The 21,938-nt window shown below is 44.8% G+C and overlaps 1 protein-coding gene across 1 annotated transcript in view; it reads right to left on the reverse strand.

Moving 5' to 3' along the window:
* LOC142496938 (nicotinamide N-methyltransferase-like) overlaps nt 1-6,927 on the reverse strand; it is a 68,805-nt gene extending 61,878 nt beyond the window's left edge. The window contains exon 1 of the mRNA XM_075604053.1: nt 6,824-6,927. The gene's annotated coding sequence lies outside the window, so the exon portion shown is untranslated. The remainder of the gene's footprint in view (nt 1-6,823) is intronic.
* Between the last annotated feature and the right edge of the window lie 15,011 nt (nt 6,928-21,938).

Genomic DNA, 21,938 nt, shown 5'->3' on the forward strand with positions numbered 1-21,938 from the left:
ACTGTTTGCAAGCTCCAGAGGTGGGCCACTGGTTACCATCCATCTAGGATCATGGGGTTAGCTCGTCTTTATGTAATAACAATAGTTCTCACAGCTGAGGGTGAAGAGAGGGAAGCCTTTCAGTAAAAGGTACAATCCCATGTAGCCAGTGGAGAAAAAAACCAATTGTAAAGAATGTAATAACTTGACTAGTTTTAAACTCCAGTCCTCAAGCCCCCCTACCCCAGCAGGTCATGTTTTCAGTCTATCCCTGCTTCAGCACAGATGGCTCAGTCACTGCTTTGGGAACAGGTGGCTCAAACAGTCACTGCTTCAGCACAGGTGGCTCAGTCCCTGCTTCAGCTCAGATAGCTCAATCGGTCCCTGCTTCAGCATAGATGGCTCAATCAGAGGCTCAGTCTTTTGACTGAGCCTCCGATTGAGCCACCTATGCTGAAGCTCGGATATCCCGAAAACATGACCAGTTTGGGAGGGCGGGGGGGGGGGTCTTGATGACTGGATTTGAACACCCCTGCTGTAGTAACGCATTGATCCTGGAGAGAAATAAGTAGTAAAGAATACCAGAATAATGAATGTATATACTGTATTATAAATACATTCACATTAACACATTATAAATCAGTAAGAGAGCAGCGTACCTGAAGTATTATAATATGTGTAAATTACTTCAGCCTCTCCTATGTTTAATGAAGCGTAACCTCACTTATCTGCTGTACATCTCCAGCCCGAGGCGTTCAAGTCACAGCTATACAACTATTTGCAGAAGTGGTTTCATCCCATGATAACCGTTCCCAAGTCCCAAGCGGACACACAGGGAATGGATTCAATAGAAAAAACACTTAACTCTTTGATGCTCAAGGAGGTGAAATGGTTGAAGTGATACTATGACGGCTGCAGAGTGTCACTACTTTTTTCCATACTAAGCCGGAAAATCGCTGGTTCTTTGTTTATACACCTGCTGTTCCACTTTGTTTATAAAGAAGTGATGGGATTAGTTCCTTATTCTATTCCGTTTTTAGAACATAAACACATTGTAATGTCTTCTTAAAATAGGTTCCCAAGGGCCATCATGCGTACCCCTCCGAGCACAGAGGGGCCTGGCAGACAGTGCAAAGGCATGCGTTTCTGGCCTCTCAGGATTGTTTTGACCAGAAGGGGTAAGGGAAGATCTAAGGCTTGTTCTATAGTGGGTGCGGACACTTTTTGTGTGTACAGTCCGTGCTGCCGGGAGCGACAGGTTTGCAGTGGTGCAGTGGTGCGTATGTGTGTGTGTGTATGTATGTATGTATGTACATATATATATATATACACACACACACACACACACACACACACACGTGTGTGTTATTAATGTATTATATATTTGTAAAGTTAAAAAAAAAGACACGTTGTGTAAGAATAAATTATTTATTAACATCACACACACACACACACACACACACACACACACACACACACACACACACACACACACACACACACACACACACACACACACACACACACACACACACACACACACACACACACACACACAATACAGCGGCGGTAGCGGAGCGAAAACGTACTTTTCACAGTCTTCCTCCTGATTGGCCGGCTCCACGCTCACTGCCGTGCGCGCGTGCGGCCCTAGTATAGGACGGCTGGCTATTCACAGCCATTATTAGTGCCGCGCGCACTATATTACGGGCCTTAGATACAGAGCAACACAGTCTAGGATATGTGACGGCGGGCATTTCGCCACCAACAAATCTCCACCAGCGTTTTGTCGCAAGTAACCTCGTTGCAAAGATCGCCCACCACCGGACTCTTTGCCTCTAAGGTAAATCACTAATCTTACCCCTTATCCTAAAATCCCCTAATCTTAACCCCCTACCCATAAAACCTTAAATCCCTTACCCTAACCACTAAAACCCCACAAGTTAACCCCTACCCTAAAACTAAACCCCATCCTAAAACCCCTTATGCTAGAAGTGGCCGACGGCAGAGCGGCTGCGGGGGAGGGTCCCTCTGTGGCCCAACGCCACCAGGGAATGGTTCGCGGCGAGATAGCTGCGACCAAATGTCCCATTCTGGAGCAACACAGGGGTACTGCAACAAAGGCAAAAGCCATGCAACGACAACGAGACGGGATCCCAACAATGGCGACACCCGCATTGCACATTTGACGGACATTCCGTCTAACAAATCACATTGTATTGTATTGTATATCTTTATTTATATAGCGCCATTAATGTACATAGCGCTTCACAGTAGTAATACACGTGGTAATCAAATAAATAACAGATAATATAAATAACAGATCATAAGTGCTTTAGACATAAACATAACATTAAGGAAGAGGAGTCCCTGCCCCGAGGAGCTTACAGTCTAATTGGTAGGTAGGGAGAACGTATAGCGACAGTAGGAGGGAGTTCTGGTAAGTGCGTCTGCAGGGGGCCAAGCTTTATGAATCATGTTTTCAGAATATCCACAGTGCTATTCATATGCTTCTTTAAGCATGTGTGTCTTAAGGTGGGTCTTAAAGGTGGATAGAGAGGGTGCTAGTCGGGTACTGAGGGGAAGGGCATTCCAGAGGTGCGGGGCAGTCAGTGAAAAAGGTTTAAGGTGGGAGAGGGCTTTAGATACAAAGGGGGTAGAAAGAAGACATCCTTGAGCAGAACGCAAGAGTTGGGATGGTGCATAGCGAGAAATTAGGGCTGATATTTGTAAGGAGGGGCAGAAGAGTGTAAAGCTTTAAAAGTGAGGAGAAGAATGGAGTGTGAGATGCGGGATTTGATTGGAAGCCAGGAGAGGGATTTCAGGAGGGGAGATGCGGAGACAGATTTAGGAAAGAGTAGAGTGATTCTGGCAGCAGCATTTAGGATAGATTGTAGGGGAGACAGGTGAGAGGCAGGAAGGCCGGACAGCAGGAGGTTACAGTAATCAAGACGGGAGAGAATGAGGGCCTGAGTTAGAGTTTTAGCAGTCGAGCAACAGAGGAAAGGGCGTATCTTTGTTTTGCGGAGGAAAAAGCGACAAGTTTTAGAAATGTTTTGAATGTGAGGGGCGAATGTGAGAGAGGAGTCGAGTGTGACCCCCTAGGCAGCGTGCTTGGGCTACTGGGTGAATGATCGTAGTTACAACAGTAATGTGGAAGGAAGAAGTAGGGCCAGGTTTGGGAGGAAGTATGAGGAGCTCTGTTTTAGCCATGACATTGCCCAGTCCTATAAAGGGTTATTATTCTAGCCCACCAGCTATTTAAAATGTAATTGAATGGGTAACGGACACCAATCTACTTGCAAGAATATTACTTCTGCACACGTTTCTGAGGAAACATGAATCCCCACAGGCAAAACATCCGGGCCTTCCTCAGATTTAGAAATCTGCCGCTGAGGAAGGCCCGGATATTTTGCCTGTTGGGATTCATGTTTCCTCAGAAACGTGTGCAGAAGTAATATTCTTGCAAGTAGATTGGTGTCCGTCACCCATTCAATTAAATTTAGAATCAGTTCATGCGCCTAGCACTTGCCTGTGTCGGTCGCCTCCTTTCTGCCGCCCTCCTGATGTTACTTTGCCATGGCAACGACATGGCATGCAACGCCACGTTGGTGACGTTGCGTGGTGGGATTGCAAAGGAGCAGGAGGGCGGCAGAAAGGAGGCGACCGACACATGTAAGTGCCTTCCCATTAGGCCCGAGAGCGCTGCAAAAGCATATATTGTAAGCTCCACGGGGCAGGGACCTGTGCCTGCAAAATGTCTCTGTAAAGCGCTGCGTACAACTAGCAGCGCTATACAAGAACATGCTATTATTATATGGAGCCAAAAAAATTTGCCGCCCCATATTTTGCCGTCCTGGGTCCGGGCCTAACGGGAAATCTGTTACTGGCCTTCCTAATTTTTACAGTAACGACCTGGCATATTTGAGAAATCTTAGTGCTCAATGATAGCAAGGAGGATCTATCAACAAGTCATTTCACTGAACCGAAACCCCAAAGCAGATTTACTCCCATTAAGCAAGTCAGCGGAAATGTAGAGACATGTGTCCATCTGGTATCAAGGGATTTAGAGGACCTCTGGAAAAACTGGGGGATGAACAACATAAAGCGATCTGAAAGGATTTATTTATTTATTTATAAAATATTTTACCAGGAAGTAATACATTGAGAGTTACCTCTCGTTTTCAAGTATGTCCTGGGCACACAGTAAAACAAATAATACATGGTTACAAATACAGTTACATAAATGAACAGGGTATACATTATATACAAGACATTGCGTGCACAGTTAAAGAAAATATATATTATGGGCGTATGAAACAGTTACAGACCAGGTTAAAATGTGAGACAGCCTTAGATTTGAAAGAACTTAAACTGGTGGTGGCTGTGAGAGTCTCCGTAGACTGTTCCAGTTTTGGGGTGCACGGTAGGAGAAGGAGGAACGTCCGGATACTTTGTTGAGCCTTGGGACCATGAACAGTCTTTTGGAGTCTGATCTCAGGTGATAGGTGCTGCAAGTGGTAGGGGTGAGGAGCTTGTTCAGATAGCTGGGTAGCTTGCCCATGAAGAATTTAAAGGATAGCACTAAATGAATGAAGATGTAATGATGAGAATCATCAAACCATTGGATACAGCGGGCAATATCGTGATAATGCAGAGAGGATTGTATCATTGAAAATCTTACACTGCTGAGAGATAAGAAAGATAGGAGTGAAACACCCCCAGGCAAAATACAAAGTATTGGTTGTTAAAATAAGGAATCCCAGTCGCTATGTTGAACAGAAACTATAACTCATAAAGTTGCTTAATATATACTGAGTCCTGTTCATATATTTCTTGTTAGGTTCTCAGATAATACACTAGCCCTCAGGTTGGCTGGCCTATTCCACAAGGCACCACGCTTGCTAACCTGCACTGTATGGACTTAATTGTGAAAGCAGGGAAACTGGTGAGTAAATAGATAAGTTTGTACTCACGGATTTGAGCGTCTTCTTAGGGCTGGGACCCGCTGCGCCCGGCGGCGCGGACGGCCGCGTGAGCGTTCCCCACCAGCATGGGAATCCTTCTGAGCCGGTCCCAGTCCCCCTCGCTGCACGGCTCACTACGCGCTGTGACGCGTCAGCCACCAGGGGATGCAAGAAAATTGTGATCCCGAGCGGTGACGCGTCACATGGTGTGCTGATGAGCCTATCAGCGGCGGGGGCGGGAGCGGGAGCTGTCAGACAGCTTCCTACACAAGGTAGGGGGTGGTGTGTGTGTGTGTGTGTGAGAGAGAGTGTGTGTGTTCTGCCATGTATTTGCACGCAAACCGAGAGATGGAGATTTGTTGAGAAGTGATCAGGATGGACAAGTGCTCGTAAATCGTAAATAAATCCAAATGTTATAGTGTGCGCCCGCGTGGTTAAAGCTGCCTCTCTTCCTCGTGCGCAGGAGAGGAGCTGTAATTCGAATATGAAGATCGAATATGAGCCTGAGCCCGTGGAGGGAGGGGGGGGGTAGCAGGTCCCTCCGCTCAAACCACGCCCCTCCCTCCCCCTCTTGCCCCCCTACCGCTCCGGCTCCCTAAAGACCGCATATCGCGGTCTGTGCCTGTCAGCACGCCGCCTGTCTGCAGTGCGGGCGCGCTGACTGAGGGAGCAGGGCCTTAGCCTTAGGCCGTTAGCGTGCTCCAGTCTTGTAAATGTCCATAGATCAAGAGTGAAGAGACGATGCACAAGCGTGGGGGAAAAAAAAGGAATAGCTGGACTGCTGGTTACCGGTACAAAAAATCTTTTATTGGCGTCACATAGATACAGCAAGGGAGTTTTTTCTCCTTGCTGTATCTATGTGCCGCCAATAAAGGATTTTTTTGTATCGGTAACCAGCAGTCCAGCTATTCCTTTTTTCTCACGCTTGTGCATCGTCTCTTCACTCTGGATCACTGCTAAGAGATAAAACACATTATTAAATCTTAGAAAAAGGCAGAGTTTGGGACTAGGTCTGTGTGATCCTGTGATCTTTTAGGAAGTTTAATTACATCATGGTACAATCCCCTAGGATAGCCACGTTTTAGAGCCAAGCAAAGATCCACAGAAACCCTGCTCACCCCCTCAAGGTCATCCGATAGTATCGTCATCGGCTGTGTCACTGAACAAACAAGCGTTTATATCAGATATTGAAACCTTTTGTTCCATCCATACAGCCTTATAAAAAAGGGACACAAAAAAAAAGGGACTGTATCCACTAATAGTGGAAGCGACACTGACATCTCTCGGACTCATATGGTCCTTTTCCACATCTCCTCAGCAAGGGCAAAAAGTAGCACCTTCTTTGACCCTTCTGGGGTCATATTTATACATACACCCAAGCTTCACACAAACACCCAGCACCATATAGGGATAAGAAGCCATTTCGTATTTCTTGAATTCAAAAGGATCCCAGTTTGCTAAACACAATCATTTTGTAAAATAAAAGAACAGATCCCGCGCTGCTACCAATTTGGGCTAAAATACAGTATACTGGTGAGATGTTCACTTTTAGAACCCAAGTCTGTAACAAAGGAGTCATTTGGTTGCATCTTTTGATCAATATATAATACAAGCCTGTCAGCCTCGTCAAGGTAACCTCCCTTTACCAGCTACCTACACTGAATATATGTCATTTCTTATTGTCCTATGGAATAAACTTTGTGAAGTATGTGAAAGTGCCCTGAAGGGGTTAAATAAATGAAGCTTATGATTTAGTGCAATTAAAAGTTGGCCAAAGCCAGTATCAGAGTTCCCTTATTATAAAGGTGACCTGTGGGTGCACAGGTGTGCAATATTAATGCTGACACATATCTCTTCTGTCAGCCACAGACACTCACCTGCTCTTCGGTGGCGGGTGATGTGTGGACTGACAATGAGGTGTGTTATACCTTTATGCCAGTTGGAGAATTGGTAGGGGCTCTGTGCTGAAGGGAGGAGCCACACACCTCCAAGGAACTGCTATGTAAAGCAGAAACCAGGCGAGGCGATAACCTGCCCCTGTGACGCAATGTATCAGTCACACTATAATTAAATGCCCTTATGGAATATGTTGCAAAGGAAAATAATTGGCCTAACATTTGTGGAAGACTGTACATATTACCTTGCTCCTCCCTTTAGGAGTTTACTGCTGGTGAAAGGATTGGCCTTTTATATGGAAAACAAAATAACAATTCTTGCACTCCTTCCAATTTGGGCTAAAATATACTGGTGACATGTTTGCATTTAGAACCTAAGGCTGTGTAACAAAGGAGTCATTTGGTTGCATCTTTTGATCAATATATGATGCAAGCCGCCAACCTCGTCACGGTAAACACCGTTTAGCAGCTACCTACTGTACACTGAATATATGCAACTTCTTATTGCCCTCTGGACTAAACTTTGTGAGGTATGGGAAAAGCCACGAAGGGGTTAAATAAATGAAGCTTTCCCTCTACTCTCTCTGATGACATAGGTATTTTCATATAGCAAAGTATGAAGGGTCTTGAAGGGAGGTGACCTGACATGTTAACAACTATATCCGCCAGGTAACTAGTTCAAGAGATAGGGGAGTGTTAAGGAAGAACCGAATCTGTATAAATGAGGCAAAGGTGGGGTGGGTAATTTGCCAAGATAGAGTCCCATTCACCAAAGAGTCCTAGGATTCAGCACTTACTGTACAAACGCCCATTCAAATGAAGGAGAGTGTAAGATGTGCAGAAGCTTAGCTCCCTATAGCGCCATTAATGTACATAGCGCTTCACAGCAGTAATACACGTTACAATCATATAAATAACAAATAACACATAATGGGAAGAAGTGCTTCCCAAGTGCTAAAGTAACATTTAGGAAAAGGAGTCCCTGCTCGGAAGAGCTTACAATCTAAGTATGGGCCATAGAGTTTCAAGATCCTACTGGAACCTCCTGATTGTACTATGCACTTCTAGAAAATGAGCCACATGTATGTGTAAGGAGGAGAAGGGTAGAGTATTTTGGGGGTAAGGAGTACCCTCCAACTGTAACTATTTAGCAGGTACTGTACTTTTTTGTATGTCCTGTACCTATATATTGTATGGCTGAAACTTCAGCTAATTAAAGCAGCTAGAAGATGAAATACATATTCTAATAATCAACTGCTTGGGGGAGGAGGGGGTTAATAGCACTTCTGTGGCTCATACATATAAATCCATAAGTACTTGGAGTACTGGAATAGGAAGAGGAAACTTTCATGTGTCAGATGAATTTATCTGGTCTGGACATCTTATCTCTACAACGTCTAGTAACAGTGCGATCACCATTCTGGGTTTGTTATTAGGTGGTGAGGAGGATACATCTTCCATGTGTCCGTTATAAAACAGATGTCCCGGAAATATTTTCCTCTAGAACCTGAATTACAAACACAGAACATCAACCTAACAGCAACAAGGCATTTGTATCTCTTGATGTGCACCCCCTTTTGGAGGTGAACACTTGGAGAACCAGGAGTATAGAGAGATACTCTGCATCATTATACTTTGTAAAAACTCTTTTCATGGTTTGATCAAAAAAAAAGGTTCCCGCCGACAGGATGCATTAGTTCAGGGGTGGGTAACACCAATCCACAAGGGCCACCAACAGGTTAGGTTTTTGGGATATCCCTGCGTCAGCACATGTGGCTCAATCAGTGGCTCAGTCTTTGAAAACCTGACCTGTTGGTGGCCCTTGAGAACTGGCATTGGCCACCCCTGCGCTAGTTCATCTCCTTGACAAATAAATAACTAAGCAGGAATATCCCATGGCTCCCCTCACTTTACACAGACACGCGTGGGAATTCGATTAACCGGAACATTCCCTCCTAGTTAAGCATCGTTATCCAGTCTCCTTCCTTGAAATTAAATTAGAATGTAGAAGTCCAACAACAGGATGAAACCGAAACAAGTTTAGGAGACGTATCTCCCCATGCGGGCATCTTCACCCATGCTCATATTCTGTTTGGAATTGGAAAATCTCCACGGGAGACGCTGCAGGTGAATGGAAAAACACACGACCAGTGTTTATTCCACAGCTCCCAATCGCTGTCAAGTGCTTATATTCTCCTCACAAACACCTCAAATCCCTCAGGCTTCTGTTTTTTGCTCTCCCTTTAAACACGGATTTAAAAGGGAAGTGCATTTCCCCCTTTAATTGGCTCACACAGAAAAATGCAATCGCCTATTAAAAAGGAACTTGTGTACTTACAGTATCTGAACGATCAAGCAGATCAGCTGCTTCTGTTCCTCTGACTGTGTCGCTGCATCATCCCTCTGCAAACAAGGAAACAAATCAAGAGAGAGCAATTTTGTCTGTGACTTTGAGGACTGGCAAACAGTCTGATCACCAAAATACATTTAGATAAAGATTGTGAAAACCCTGCAATGCTTCTTTTTTTTTTTTTTTTTACCATAGATACATGTTAAACGGTTTGAAAATTATTTAAAAATACATGGTTTAGTCAATAAAAAAAATGCGGCGCCGATTGACTATTTAACTTACTATACAGGCCATGGACTTTAGATCCCTATTAGACCAGAAGGCACTGGCCCTTTAAAAAATGTTACACTCTCAAACAGAATGTGGAAATAAATCTCTATTTGTGTGGGGATCAAGCACATTGAGGCCTTAAGCTCAGGGGTCCCAGTCCTCAAGGGATCATTCTGACATGCTTCTGTGCTGAAGCAGGGATATCCCTAATAACTAGCCGGTTGGTGGCCCTTCAGGATTGGAGTTGGTCGCCTCTGCTTTAGCTGGAGAGTAACCTTCCAGTAATTACACAGATATGTACAAATCACAGTTTTCTAAAATGAATCATCTGTCGAATCAATTGATATTATTTTTTATGGTGTCCACAAAAAAAAGTATGCGGAAATGGTAAAATTTGACAAGCTGTGGTGAATTTCAGCTAATTCCAATGATATTGTGTTAAATCAAGATTGGGTTTATTGTTAGACCCAAGGATAGATTTAAGTGTGTGTGATTATTTTTGTTTGTTGCGATGATTACACTGAATGATCGGGCAATGCGTGCAAGTTCTGCGGAAACGTGATAATGCAAAAGTCATTTGATTCTCATTTCTCAGTTAAACTTTCATACATCTATAGATCTAATTGCTTTAGCCAAGGGTCCTCAACTCCAGTCCTCAAGACCCCCCCAACAGATCATATTTTTAGGGTATCCCGGCTTCAGCACAGATGGCTCAGAGACTGCACTACCTGTGCTGAAGCAGGGATATGCTGAAAAACCTGACCTGTTGTTAGGGGGTCTTGAGGACTAGAGTTTAGCACCCCCGGCTTAAGTGATAACATATTTGTAGAGATTCTCCCTTTGTCCCCTATGAGAAAACTGCCCCAAACTTTTCATTTTGGAATAAAATCAACAGGTTTTACCCAAACCATGCAGAAAACATGGTTATTTCAGCCTAAAACCAACTTACATTCTATATACAGGAAATATCTGGTACAACCTGTTCCTAAAGCTGTTACTTTTGTTCCTAAAGCTACTTTTACCAAATAGCTTTTTTTTTTCTTTTTTTTTTTTTAACTTGTCATTTTTATTGGTTTTACAAGTGAGTTACAGTCATAATACATTGCAGGATCAAAAATTGTGTCATACATTTTCACGATTAGATCTGTATAACGACTGTAGTAACTTTCATAACAGTATCATTTTAACCATGAGAATCAAAAATAATAAATAACGTAAAGAGAAAAGGGAGAGGTAGGGAAGAGGGGGGAGGTGTCGGGGGGGAGGGGGAGGGAGTGCCAGACTGCCACGAGACCACCCCGAGTCCTCGGCAATGAATTGTTATCCACCTTTGACTGGGACGTAATTTTTCTCCGATGGAACCGAAGGGTATTATAAGTAATTGGGTTGTTCGGACGTTTCTATATGTTACCGCATCATAGGAGAACGCATTTATGCGTTATCAAAGCAGGATTGTGGTTCTTACTACCCCTGGGATGTCTGTCTGTGCCAACCATGGTGACCAGACTTTTAGAAAATTATCGCCAGAGTCGTTAACTAAACTTGTCAACTTCTCCATCTGGCACACGAACCAAATTTTGTTTCGAATCTTGGGAATTGACGGGATTTCGTGTTGTTTCCATAAAGCTGCGATCTCGCACCTCGCTGCAGTTGCAAAGTGTGCGATAAGTTTCAGATCTGATTTTGAGAGTCCCCCGTGGGCTCTACCCAGCAGGAAGAGCCCTAGGTCAAATGGAATTTTGAGGCCCAAAATCCTCTCAAGCCAACTTCTGATTGTGTGCCATAGCGGGGCAAGCCGACGGCAGGACCACAGCATATGTAACAGATCCGCCGGTTCTCCACACTGTCGAGGGCACAGTGGGGAGATTCCTTTGGAGAATTTAGATAATTTGAGTGGGGTCAGATACCACCGCATCAGGACTTTATATGCGTTCTCCTTTAAAGTTGTACATATTGAACTCTTGGCAGCTGCTGTTACGATCTGCGTCCATGAATCTTCCTCTATAGTCTCACCTAGATCTGCTTCCCATTTTAGCATGTAGCCTAATTTTCTTGTGACTTTGGTTGCTGAACTGACCACTTCTCTATACATCTGCGATGTGAGACCTTTGGTTGATGTCTCTTTAAGACAGAGCTGTTCAAATACCGTCAATGGGGGGTGTGGGATATTTTTGTTGTAGAATGCTCTGATCTGGAGGTACCTAAAAAATTCAGAGTGTGGGATCTTTGTATCTTTTCTGATTTGTTCGAAAGTTCTAATTTTGTTATCTCCTCCCTCCAGATCTTTAAGTCTTAGGACATGATTATGTTTCCAAATGCTAAAGTTTGTCCTATCTAGACCAGGAGCAAAGTGTGGGTTCCCCCATAGGGGTGTCATCAATGTATTTTTGGTGATAAGGCCACATTTAAATTTTACGGCGTCCCAGAATGCTAGCGAATTGGTCATTGAGGATAGCGGCTGTGGTATAGCTTTGAGTCTCGCTATTTTTGGGGTCCACATCATTTGACTCAACTCCAATGGGGAGCTGGCCGTATTCTCGATAGCTACCCATCTTTTCGAAACAGGGTTTGTGTGCCATTGAGAGATTTGACATAATTGAGCCGCTCTGTAGTATGATACAGTTAGTTGTTTTAGTAATGTTTGTTTATTAATTCGTGCCTTTTTACCCCCCCATATAAATTTGGATAAGGTGGATTGTAACTTGTTAATTTCTGCCAATTGTAGGGGAACTGGGAGTGTTTGGAACAGATACAAAATGCGTGGGAGTAAATTCATCTTAACGCTGTATATTTTTCCTATCCATGATATATTAAATTTTGACCAGCGCCTTAGATCTTCTCTCAGGGTTCGGATGAGTTTGGGATAGTTAGCTGTGTATATTTCCCGGTACGTACGGGTAATATAGACCCCCAGGTATTTGATCGCCTTATTTTGCCATCGGAAGTTAAAATTAAGTGATATTAGCTTTTCCTCAGCTTTCGGGATTGTGATGTTTAAGGCTTCTGATTTCGTTTGGTTGATCTTGAACCCAGATATTTTGTTAAATTTTTCTAATAAGCTGAAGAGGTTGGGGAGAGAGGTGAGGGGTTTGGACAAAATCATAAGGACATCGTCTGCATATAGGGCCAATTTGTGGGTGTGGGTACCGATACTAATGCCTGATATATCCGGGTTGTCCCTTACTTGGGCCGCGAGGGGCTCCATGCACATGGCGAAGAGCAGGGGGGATAAGGGGCAACCTTGTCTTGTTCCACTTCTGATCTTGAAGGGATCCGAAGGGAACCCTTGGTGAGTCACTCTGGCTGTTGGGCCTGCGTAGAGTGCCATTATGGCGGTGATTAAGTGGCTACCGAAACCATACTCTCCAAGCGTGTCCTTCAAATATGCCCAGTCGATCCTATCAAACGCCTTTTCGGCATCTAGACTTAACACCATAACTTTTATTTTATTGGAATTGGCTATTTCGAGCAGATCGATGATTCGTCGGATGTTATCGGCCGCTTGTCTATCTTTAACAAAGCCGACCTGATCTGGGTGTATGAGTCTAGGTAGGATCTGACTTAAACGGTTGGCAATTAATTTAGCATATATTTTGATATCTGTATTGATGAGTGAGATGGGCCTATAATTCTTACAATCTAGGGGATCTTTTCCTGGTTTGTGGATTATTGATATCGACGCTTGGAGCATATGTTCGGGGAAGGGGTTGCCTGCCAACACTGTGTTAAATACTTTAAGCAGGTAGGGGGCTAATATTTCACTATATTTTTTATAATATAAGCCTGAGAAGCCGTCAGGCCCTGGAGCTTTCGACGCTTTCAGGTTGCTAATGACTAGTGAGATTTCCTCTAAAGTAAAATCTCTGCCCAAGACCTCTCTCTCCTCTGTCGTCAGTTTCGTTAAGTTAGAGCTGGCGAGGAAATTTCCCCGTGCTCTATCTGTTTGAGGATTATGCGCTATTTTATCTCCATTATAGAGAGTTTCGTAGTACTTTTTAAATTCTTCAACAATGATTTTAGGATTACCTGAAATAACACCTGCTTTATTCCTTATGGCTTGAATGCTATAGTTAGGAGTTTTGGAACGTAATTTGTTCGCAAGCATAGTATCTGGCTTGTTCGCCTTATCAAAAAACATCCTCTTTGACCAATTCAATGAAGTGTCAGCCTGGGAGGTCAACAACAGGTTGAGCTCGATTTGGACATCTTTCAGGTTTTTAAGAATACTAGGATTGTTGGTTCGTTTATGCTCATCTGAAAGCTGCTTTAATTTAGATTGTAACAAACGGGTCTTGGCCATTCTTATTTTTTTCTTTCTGGAGGCTAATCCAATGAGAACCCCTCTCAGGGTTGCTTTGTGGGCCTCCCAGAGGGATAGCTGAGAGTCTACTGAGCCTGTGTTGTTCTCAAAGTATTGTTGTATTTCATCAGCTATAAACTGAGAGAATCCCGGGTCTTTCAGAAGGGACTCATTCAGTTTCCAATTTGCTCCCGGTCTGTCTAGGGTTAATTGTGTGCATCTCAGCTCTATAGATGCGTGATCTGACCATGAAATATCATGGATCCCAGTATGGGAGATCTTCGGAACCAGTCTGCTAGAGACAAAGAAGTAGTCGATTCTGCTATATGTTGAGTGTGGATGAGAAAAGAAGGTGTAGTCCCTATCGTGAGGGTGCTGCTCCCGCCAAATATCTAATAGGTGATTCTTTGATAACCCCCTGCGTAGGGCCAATAGACTTGCCTTGGGGTGACGCTGTGTTGGAGCCGATCTATCGAGTTTAGGATTAAGAGCTAGGTTGAAGTCACCTGCTACAACTATTGGGCCCTGGGCGACTGTATGTAATTTATTGAAAAAGGTCGTGAAAAATTGTGGGTCCTGATTATTGGGGGCGTATAGTGTTGCTAATGTGAGTGATTGGCCATTTATAGTGCCTAACAAGATTAGGTATCTGCCCTCCTTGTCTTTGAAGGTTTTCTCCAGCTGAAAAGAGCATTTATTATGAAAGATGATTGCTACTCCTTGCTTTTTTTTGGTAGAGGATGAGGTGTAAAATTGTCGGAAGTGTTTGTCAAGGTATCTTGGTGTGTTCTTAGAACTAAAGTGTGTTTCCTGGACTAGGATAATATCCGCTTGCCTTCTTTGATAATCTGTGCACGCCAACTTTCGCTTGTTTGGGCTGTTCAGGCCCTTCACATTATGTGACAAGATAATCAACCCCATGACGCGGTTGTTTGGAGAACTAATATAAGTGGCGTTTGTGTGATGTGGTGCGGTATGGTGTGTTGTACCTTTATTTCCAATGTATTGGATTCGGAGAAGTCTTCGGTATCGTCATCTGATTCGTACGAGCCTCGCGGCAGTCCGGCGGGAAGGGAAGGGGAAGGGAAGACAAAAAACAAAAACAACATAAACAAATGTGGTGATCCAGTGGCGGTCATAGACCTCTGTGGATCCCTTGCCTTTGGGGGGGCAAATTGTAACCAATTACCCATACCTCTTGTACAGTTGCCCATGATGTTCTGGGCATGCTCCTCCCCAAGGACTTTATGGCATGTCCTGGAACAAAACAGGGCATACCGTGTCAGCAACATGGCGGTAGCCAGGGAAGGGGGAGTCCCCCCCCTCGACAAATTTGCGAATACTAATCAGTGTAAACTTTGTGTAACATTTGATTTTTTTTTTTTCAACATTGATATGAGAAACCTATTACCAATATGTTTGGGTAAGGGAAGCTCAGGAACAGGTGGGTGAAATTACTTGTAACCTTTAACTTTTAACTAGCTGGGTTGTGGTGACGGCGCAATGGTGGTGAAACAGCTACTTTGCGGGGAGCATGCGGTGACAGGGATCTAGGCTGTGAGTCACCCCTATCTGCAATGATAGGATGGGAGTCTACAGGTGAACGGGTAGGATCTAAAATAGATCTCACTCCTCAGGATGACCTACCCTGTGTTGCTAACAGGATATTGTAGTTACATTACTACCTGGGTCTAAGGGCATCCATGAGTAGTGTTTCCCTCCTCCTATTCCTGATTATCCCTCCCGTCGGGGTACCCCCACTTTTAATGTAGAACTTAGTCGGGTTTCCCCCCCCCCCTCCAGTCCCCCAAAAGAGACAATACGAACGCAGCTGATGTGGGCATGGCTGAGGCCCCCCCCCCCCCGCGGAGGACCGCTGGGGAACCCCGGCGCTGATGATCGTTTGCTTCCTCAGGATCAGCTCCTCCTTGGACGGGGGGGGGGCGGGGAGTGTGTATGGAAGTAGTGGGCAAGGGGCGGTCGTGGCAACTGTAGAGGCAAGCCAGGAGCGTTCCGTGGCCGGACCGTAGGGAGCCCTCCCCTTCCGTGTTGCTCCGCATGATATCGCTGTGAGGGACTCCAAGATGGCCACCGAGCCTCCCGGTGAGTGTTGTTGGCCTGCGGGGGTAGCAAGATGGCCGCTCCACTGTGTCAGATGATTGAAGAATCCCAGCTTTATTGAACACCGTCCTGGACAAACGCACAGTCCGGTGGTGTGGCCCTTTTAAGGCTTAATTGGACTGTGACAGACCTCAGTGGAGGGATTTTTCCCGTGACTTGCTGCGTTGCCGCGTCACTCCGCTCCAGCTCGGCTCAGGGGAAGCTTCGTCTGCGTCCGACGGGTGAGTAATCTGCTCCTTGAGGCCCAACTTGTGCAGAAACCGGTCCTGTTCTTCAGGGTTGCGCAGTGTATGTGCTGTGCCAATCTTAAGGACCAGGAGACCAAAGGGGAACACCCATCGGTACCTGATACCTTTGTCTCTCAGGAGCCTGGTAACCGGGAAGAGGGTCTTACGTTTGAGCAGGGTAGTTGGAGAAAGATCCTGAAATATCAGGAGTTTGACCCCCTCAAACTCCACCGAACCCTTGGCTCGTGCAATTTGGCATACTGCTTCTTTTATTTTGAAGAAGTGCAGGCGAGCGATTATGTCCTTTGGGGGGTCGTTTGGCTGAGGTTTTGATCTGAGGGCCCTGTGACACCTATCAAGGTGCAGATCCGCTTCAGGCCTATCTGGGAACAGGCTTGTCAGCCATTTTGTAAGAAATTCCTCAGGGTCTGTAAATTCTTCAGGGACTCCTCTTACCCTAATATTATTTCGGCGGTCCCGATTCTCCGCATCTTCTTGCTTGGTGGCAAGCTCATTAATTTGTGCCTGCAGATTTGCCGAGACTTTTTCGTTTTTGCGAACTGCTTTTACAGTGGCATCAAGTCTCGTTTCTACTTCAGCAGTTCTGGCGCCAATTCCATTGATGTCCCTGCGGAGGTCAGCGAGTTCTGTGTGCATGTAGGATTTCAGTTCATTACAGAACTTTCTGGTTATCGCCTCTGTGGGTTGGGGTTCCGCATTCTCCTCCATATTTGAATCGTCCTCCGAGTCTGAGCCTGCACGCGGCGGTGAGGGTCCCGCTCTGTGGGTGCGCGCCGGGTCGGATTTATTAAAATATGTTGTAAGAACGGCCTTTTTTCCCCCTGATTTTGGCTTAGACTGCATCTCGATAGGTTCCGGTTTATGTATATCAAGTTTGTCTAGTGTTTTCACTGAATTTTTTGCGCGTTTAATTAGTTGATAATATGCCGAAGGGGAAGGAGCTCTCTTCTCATGCTTCCATTCCCTTAGCCTTTGCGCATGCCAGCCAGCTTTTTTGTTTTTAAAGTCTTGTTGAACTGGTTTCTATTCTGGTCCTCAGACCGGCTCCTCATTTTTGGATTCTTGTTGAAAGGGCATCAATTACTCAGCTGTAACCCCTTAAACATGACACTGCCAACGAGTACACTTTGGCTTTGGGGGGCATTGTTCCTTTATTCTGCACTTCACATGTGTCAAAGTATTTCCCTTATGTATGTATATCTTTAGTTATATAGCGCCCACAGCTCCTCTCAGCACTTTACAAGACAGTATAGGGAATTATAATACCATAAGGGCCACGAACAAGATCAGACAATAAGAAAGGAAATCCCAGCACCCAGCAGGTATACAAAATAATGGTTACATTTGCTGGGAAATCACATCACACAACCTGATTACTGTACCACCAATAAATAAACAACATTAAAACAATTTCCAGACACAAAATGGTAAAATATACCTGTTCCTAACCCCCCCCCCCCCACACCTGGTATCTTGTACATCTCTAACCATTGCTGTGCAGTAATGTCAATTACTGTTGAGTGCATCGCTGGGTACACACCCATTCTTAGTTTCACCACAAGACGGCGCTGTCTGTGCAGCTGCTCCAATGTGTTAATTTGGATTAAGGTCGGCTTCAATCGTGTTTTATTGACGTTGTGTAATTGCTGTGTAGATTTAGATTGCATCCAGGGAGAAACAAGAAGGACCTGCAGCAAGCAAGTATAAGCAGAGGGAAAAGATCTCACAATACTGGTCATTTGTGATGTTAACCCAGTCAGAGGGACATGCGTTGGCTGATGGATGGTTAAGGCTTCCACAACCATTTAGTGGGAACTGCTGCACTTTGAAATGATGTCGAGATTCCCTTTAAATTCCTACCATACAGTTAATACCAAGCCAACAACGAGATCTGGGGATATTCTGCCTGTTATACATTATACCCAGGCTCCAAAGCCGGGCTCTTCAACTAGGTTTCCTAAAGGGGCCAGATCTAAAAACATAACGAATGAGTAGAAGGGACACACGAACTATTAGAATGACATTTTTTATCCATTTGAAGACTTATAAATGGTTGCAAATTCTTGAAGTATAATCATTTTAAACACCTACTCCAGAGAAAGCCAACTCCAATCCTCAAGGGCCACCAACAGGTCAGATTTTCAGGATATCTCTACTTCACTACAGGTGACTCAATCATTCCCTTCTTCAGCACCTGTTGGTGGCCCTTGAGGACTGAAGTAGGGATGGGCCGGACATTCCAAATCTGTTCCCTGGAATTCCACAGATTGTTGTGACAAATCCATCCCGCCCACTAAATCCATCTGGGGATTGGATACTAAAAGATCCAGGTGGATTCATTCAAATCGGTCATTGAATACAATCCGGACAGATTGTCACCAGTTGTGTATATATCCCCTCAAACATCTCTCCAAATAAATTAGGGAGACCTGCGTCTGATGAAAAAGGAGCACCCCTGAGGTACCTGAGATATACTGATTGCTATACAAATTATATTTAAATGAATCCCATCCCACACATACCAACCATATAGAGTTGATAATAAGCCTAAAGTACCAACCTAATGACTGGAATGGTGTCAGACCCAACAGGATCAGGACCCAACAGGACTAGAACCCACCACTACTTTTCTAGTCCACAGCTCTAGCAGTGTGAGCCAAACCAGCTTGTGTCATTATCACAGCCTACTTTTGAACTGCTCACACAGGTAATCAAGCTATAAACACATCTCTCAGGTATCTCAGGGTGCTCCACATGGAACATTAAACTGTCCACCATGTGGACGTTGTCTGCTTTTAAAGACATCCAGGTGGAGGGAGCTACTACAGGTGCATGCACTAATTATAACAGGGACAAGCGTGCCAGACATACTGATTTGAAATACTTTATTTTACAATAGATAAAGCTCTACAAACTGTAGGAAGGGATTCTGCTGGCTTCCCACAGCGCACAAAGTGTTATTTAGAACAACAGCTCTAGCAGTGTGAGCTTAACCAGCTGATGGGTAGCACCACTGTCACTTTATACATAGTTTTGAGCTCTACTTCTCATAGAGTGCTAATACCTGTACACAAAACTTTACATTGTTCTGGGATAGAGAATCATATATAATAAGCAGTTTTCTTCTATAAGACACGTTCTAGCAAGGGAAGACACCTTACAGTCCATTTATTTGAATAGGCTGCAATATATTCATGCACCGAAGGAGCCTTATGGCAGAACACTGCTTAGTATGTATGTCTTTATATAGTGCCATTAATGTACATAGCGCTTCACAGTAGTAATACACGTGACAATCATATAAATAACAAATAATATAAATAACACATAAAGGGGAGAAGTGCTTCAGACATAAAAGTAACATTTAGGAAAAGGAGTCCCTGCTCTGAAGAGCTTACAATCTAATTTGTTGATAGGGAGAACGTACAGAGACAGTAGGATGGCATTCTGGTAAGTGCGTCTGCAAGGGGCCAAGGTTCATGTATGAGATGTTAATTATCAGCCATGGAGCTGCTCATATGCTTCCTTATGCAGGTGTGTTTTATGGAGGGTCTTAAAGGTGGATAGTGAGGGTGCTAGTCGGGTATTGAGGGGAAGGCCATTTCAGAGGTGTGGGGCAGTCAATGAGAAAGGTTTAAGGCAGGAGAGGGCTTTAGATACAAAGGGGGTAGAGCGAAGACATCCTTGAGAAGAACGCAAGAGTTGGGATGGTGTATAGTGAGAAATTAGGGCTGAGATGTACGGAGGAGCAGTAGTAAATATGTGCCACTGTCTATATCCTGCAGCCCAGTCCAAGTGGCCCATTATAAGTGGCAGGACTACTGAACAACTGAAGTTTAAAAGGAAGTTCAAAAGAAGTGAAGAAGTGGACACCCCCAACTGGCCCTGATTCCTGCATTTGAACTACGCTGGAAAGAAGGATATCATCTATACCAGACTGCATCATTACTGCTGTGATGCTGCCTTTACCATTTATATTTGCTGTGACTTCACTTCTTCTCAAATTATGCACTTCTTTTTACCAGCCTCAGTATGTCTCTAACTCTATCCATATATCTCCATCTCTCCTTCCTTCACCACTTCTCTGTTCACATGAACTCCTTTCTTACTTGCTATACCCCTGACACCACACAGCTATATCCTCTGCACTAAAAAACACCCCTACAAATCATCCTCACACATTCTGTTTCTATCCATGCTTCTCCTTGCTTCTGGGGATATCTCTCCCAATCCTCATCCCTGCCTTATTCCTACATGCGCTCGTCCTCGCCTGCCTATTGCAACCTCTACTCCTTCTGGTGTCAACCCCTCCAACCTCATACCCATCCCCTGCCATCCTCCCTCCCTTTCTCCTGTGCCCTTTGGAATGCTTGCTCCCTTTCTAACAAGTTCCTCTCTGTACATGACTTTTTTCTCTCTCACGCTCTGCTCCTATTTGCTATAACTGAGACCTGGCTCACTCAGTCTGACTCTGCTCTGGAAGCTGCCCTCTCCTATGGTGGCCGTTCCTTCTCCCACACTCCGCACACTGATAGAAGGGGTGGAGAAGTGGGACTCCTGCTCTCCTCTCTCTGCTGTTACCGAACCCTTCCTATTCCTCCATCTCTTGCTTTTCCCTCCTTTGAAGCTCACACTGTCCAGATCTTCTCTCCTCTCCCTGTCCATGTGGCGGTCATCTATCGCCCACGTACCTCTACTCATCCCCCTTCTGCCTTTCTCTCTCACTTTGAATCCTGGCTCTCTTTCTTTCTCTCCTCAGACTCCCCTGTTCTTCTCCTTGGGAACTTCAATTGCCACATTGATGACCCCTCTCTCCCTTGGCTTCCCGCTTTCTTTCTCTAACCTCTTCTTTTGGCCTTCAACAGTGGACTGCAGCCAGCACCCACAAGGATGGCCACTACTTAGACCTGGTTTTCACTAAAAACTTCTCTCTCTCCGATTTCTTCATTTCCCCTCTCATCTCATTCTCTCTATCTCGCTTCTCCCCTTCTCCACCTCCACCTACCCCCGGTTCTGCAGAAACCTGCGCTCTATTCACTTACCTGACTTTGAGTCCACTTTACGCTCCTCCCTCTCCTCTCTCAGCTCTGCTACAGACCCTGACAATCTGGTCAGGAACTACAACGCTGCCTTGTCCTCCTCTCTTGATCTACATGCCCCGCTTTCTCTCTGCCACCCTCGCCCTTCTAACCCTAAACCCTGGCTAAATTCTCACACGCGCATGCTGCGTTCCTCCACCCATTCCTCTGAATGCCTCTGGAGGAAATCTCATACTCTCGCAGACTTCCTTCACTTTTATTCACAATTTATGCTATCCTGTTTCAACTCTGCCCGCTCGCAAGCTAAACAAGCCTACTTTTCTTCACTAATCAACATGCACAAGTCTAACCCACGCCGACTGTTCTCTGTCTTTGATACTCTACTCAAACCACCCTCAGCTGCCTCTCCTTCATCCATCTCTGCTCAGGACTTTGCTGACTATTTTAAGGAAAAGGTGGAATCCATATGTCAGAACATCCCCTCTGTTTCTTCCTCCCATCCTACACCTCTTCCTAACTCTCCTCCTGCCTTCCTTGACTCTTTTTCCACTGCCTCAGAGGATGTGTCGCTGTTGATCGCCTCTTCTCCCTCTACCACTTGCCCTCTTGACCCCATTCCCTCCCATCTCCTAAAACCTCTTGCTCCTACTATAATCCCTACGCTCACACACATTTTTAGCTCCTCCCTCTGCTATGGAACCTTTCCATCCTCCTTCAAACATGCAATAGTCATACCATTACTCAAAAACAGCAAGCTTGACCCTACCTG

This window comes from Ascaphus truei, chromosome 6 (genome assembly GCF_040206685.1).
Source record: "Ascaphus truei isolate aAscTru1 chromosome 6, aAscTru1.hap1, whole genome shotgun sequence".
In the NCBI taxonomy this organism is placed as follows: domain Eukaryota; kingdom Metazoa; phylum Chordata; class Amphibia; order Anura; family Ascaphidae; genus Ascaphus; species Ascaphus truei.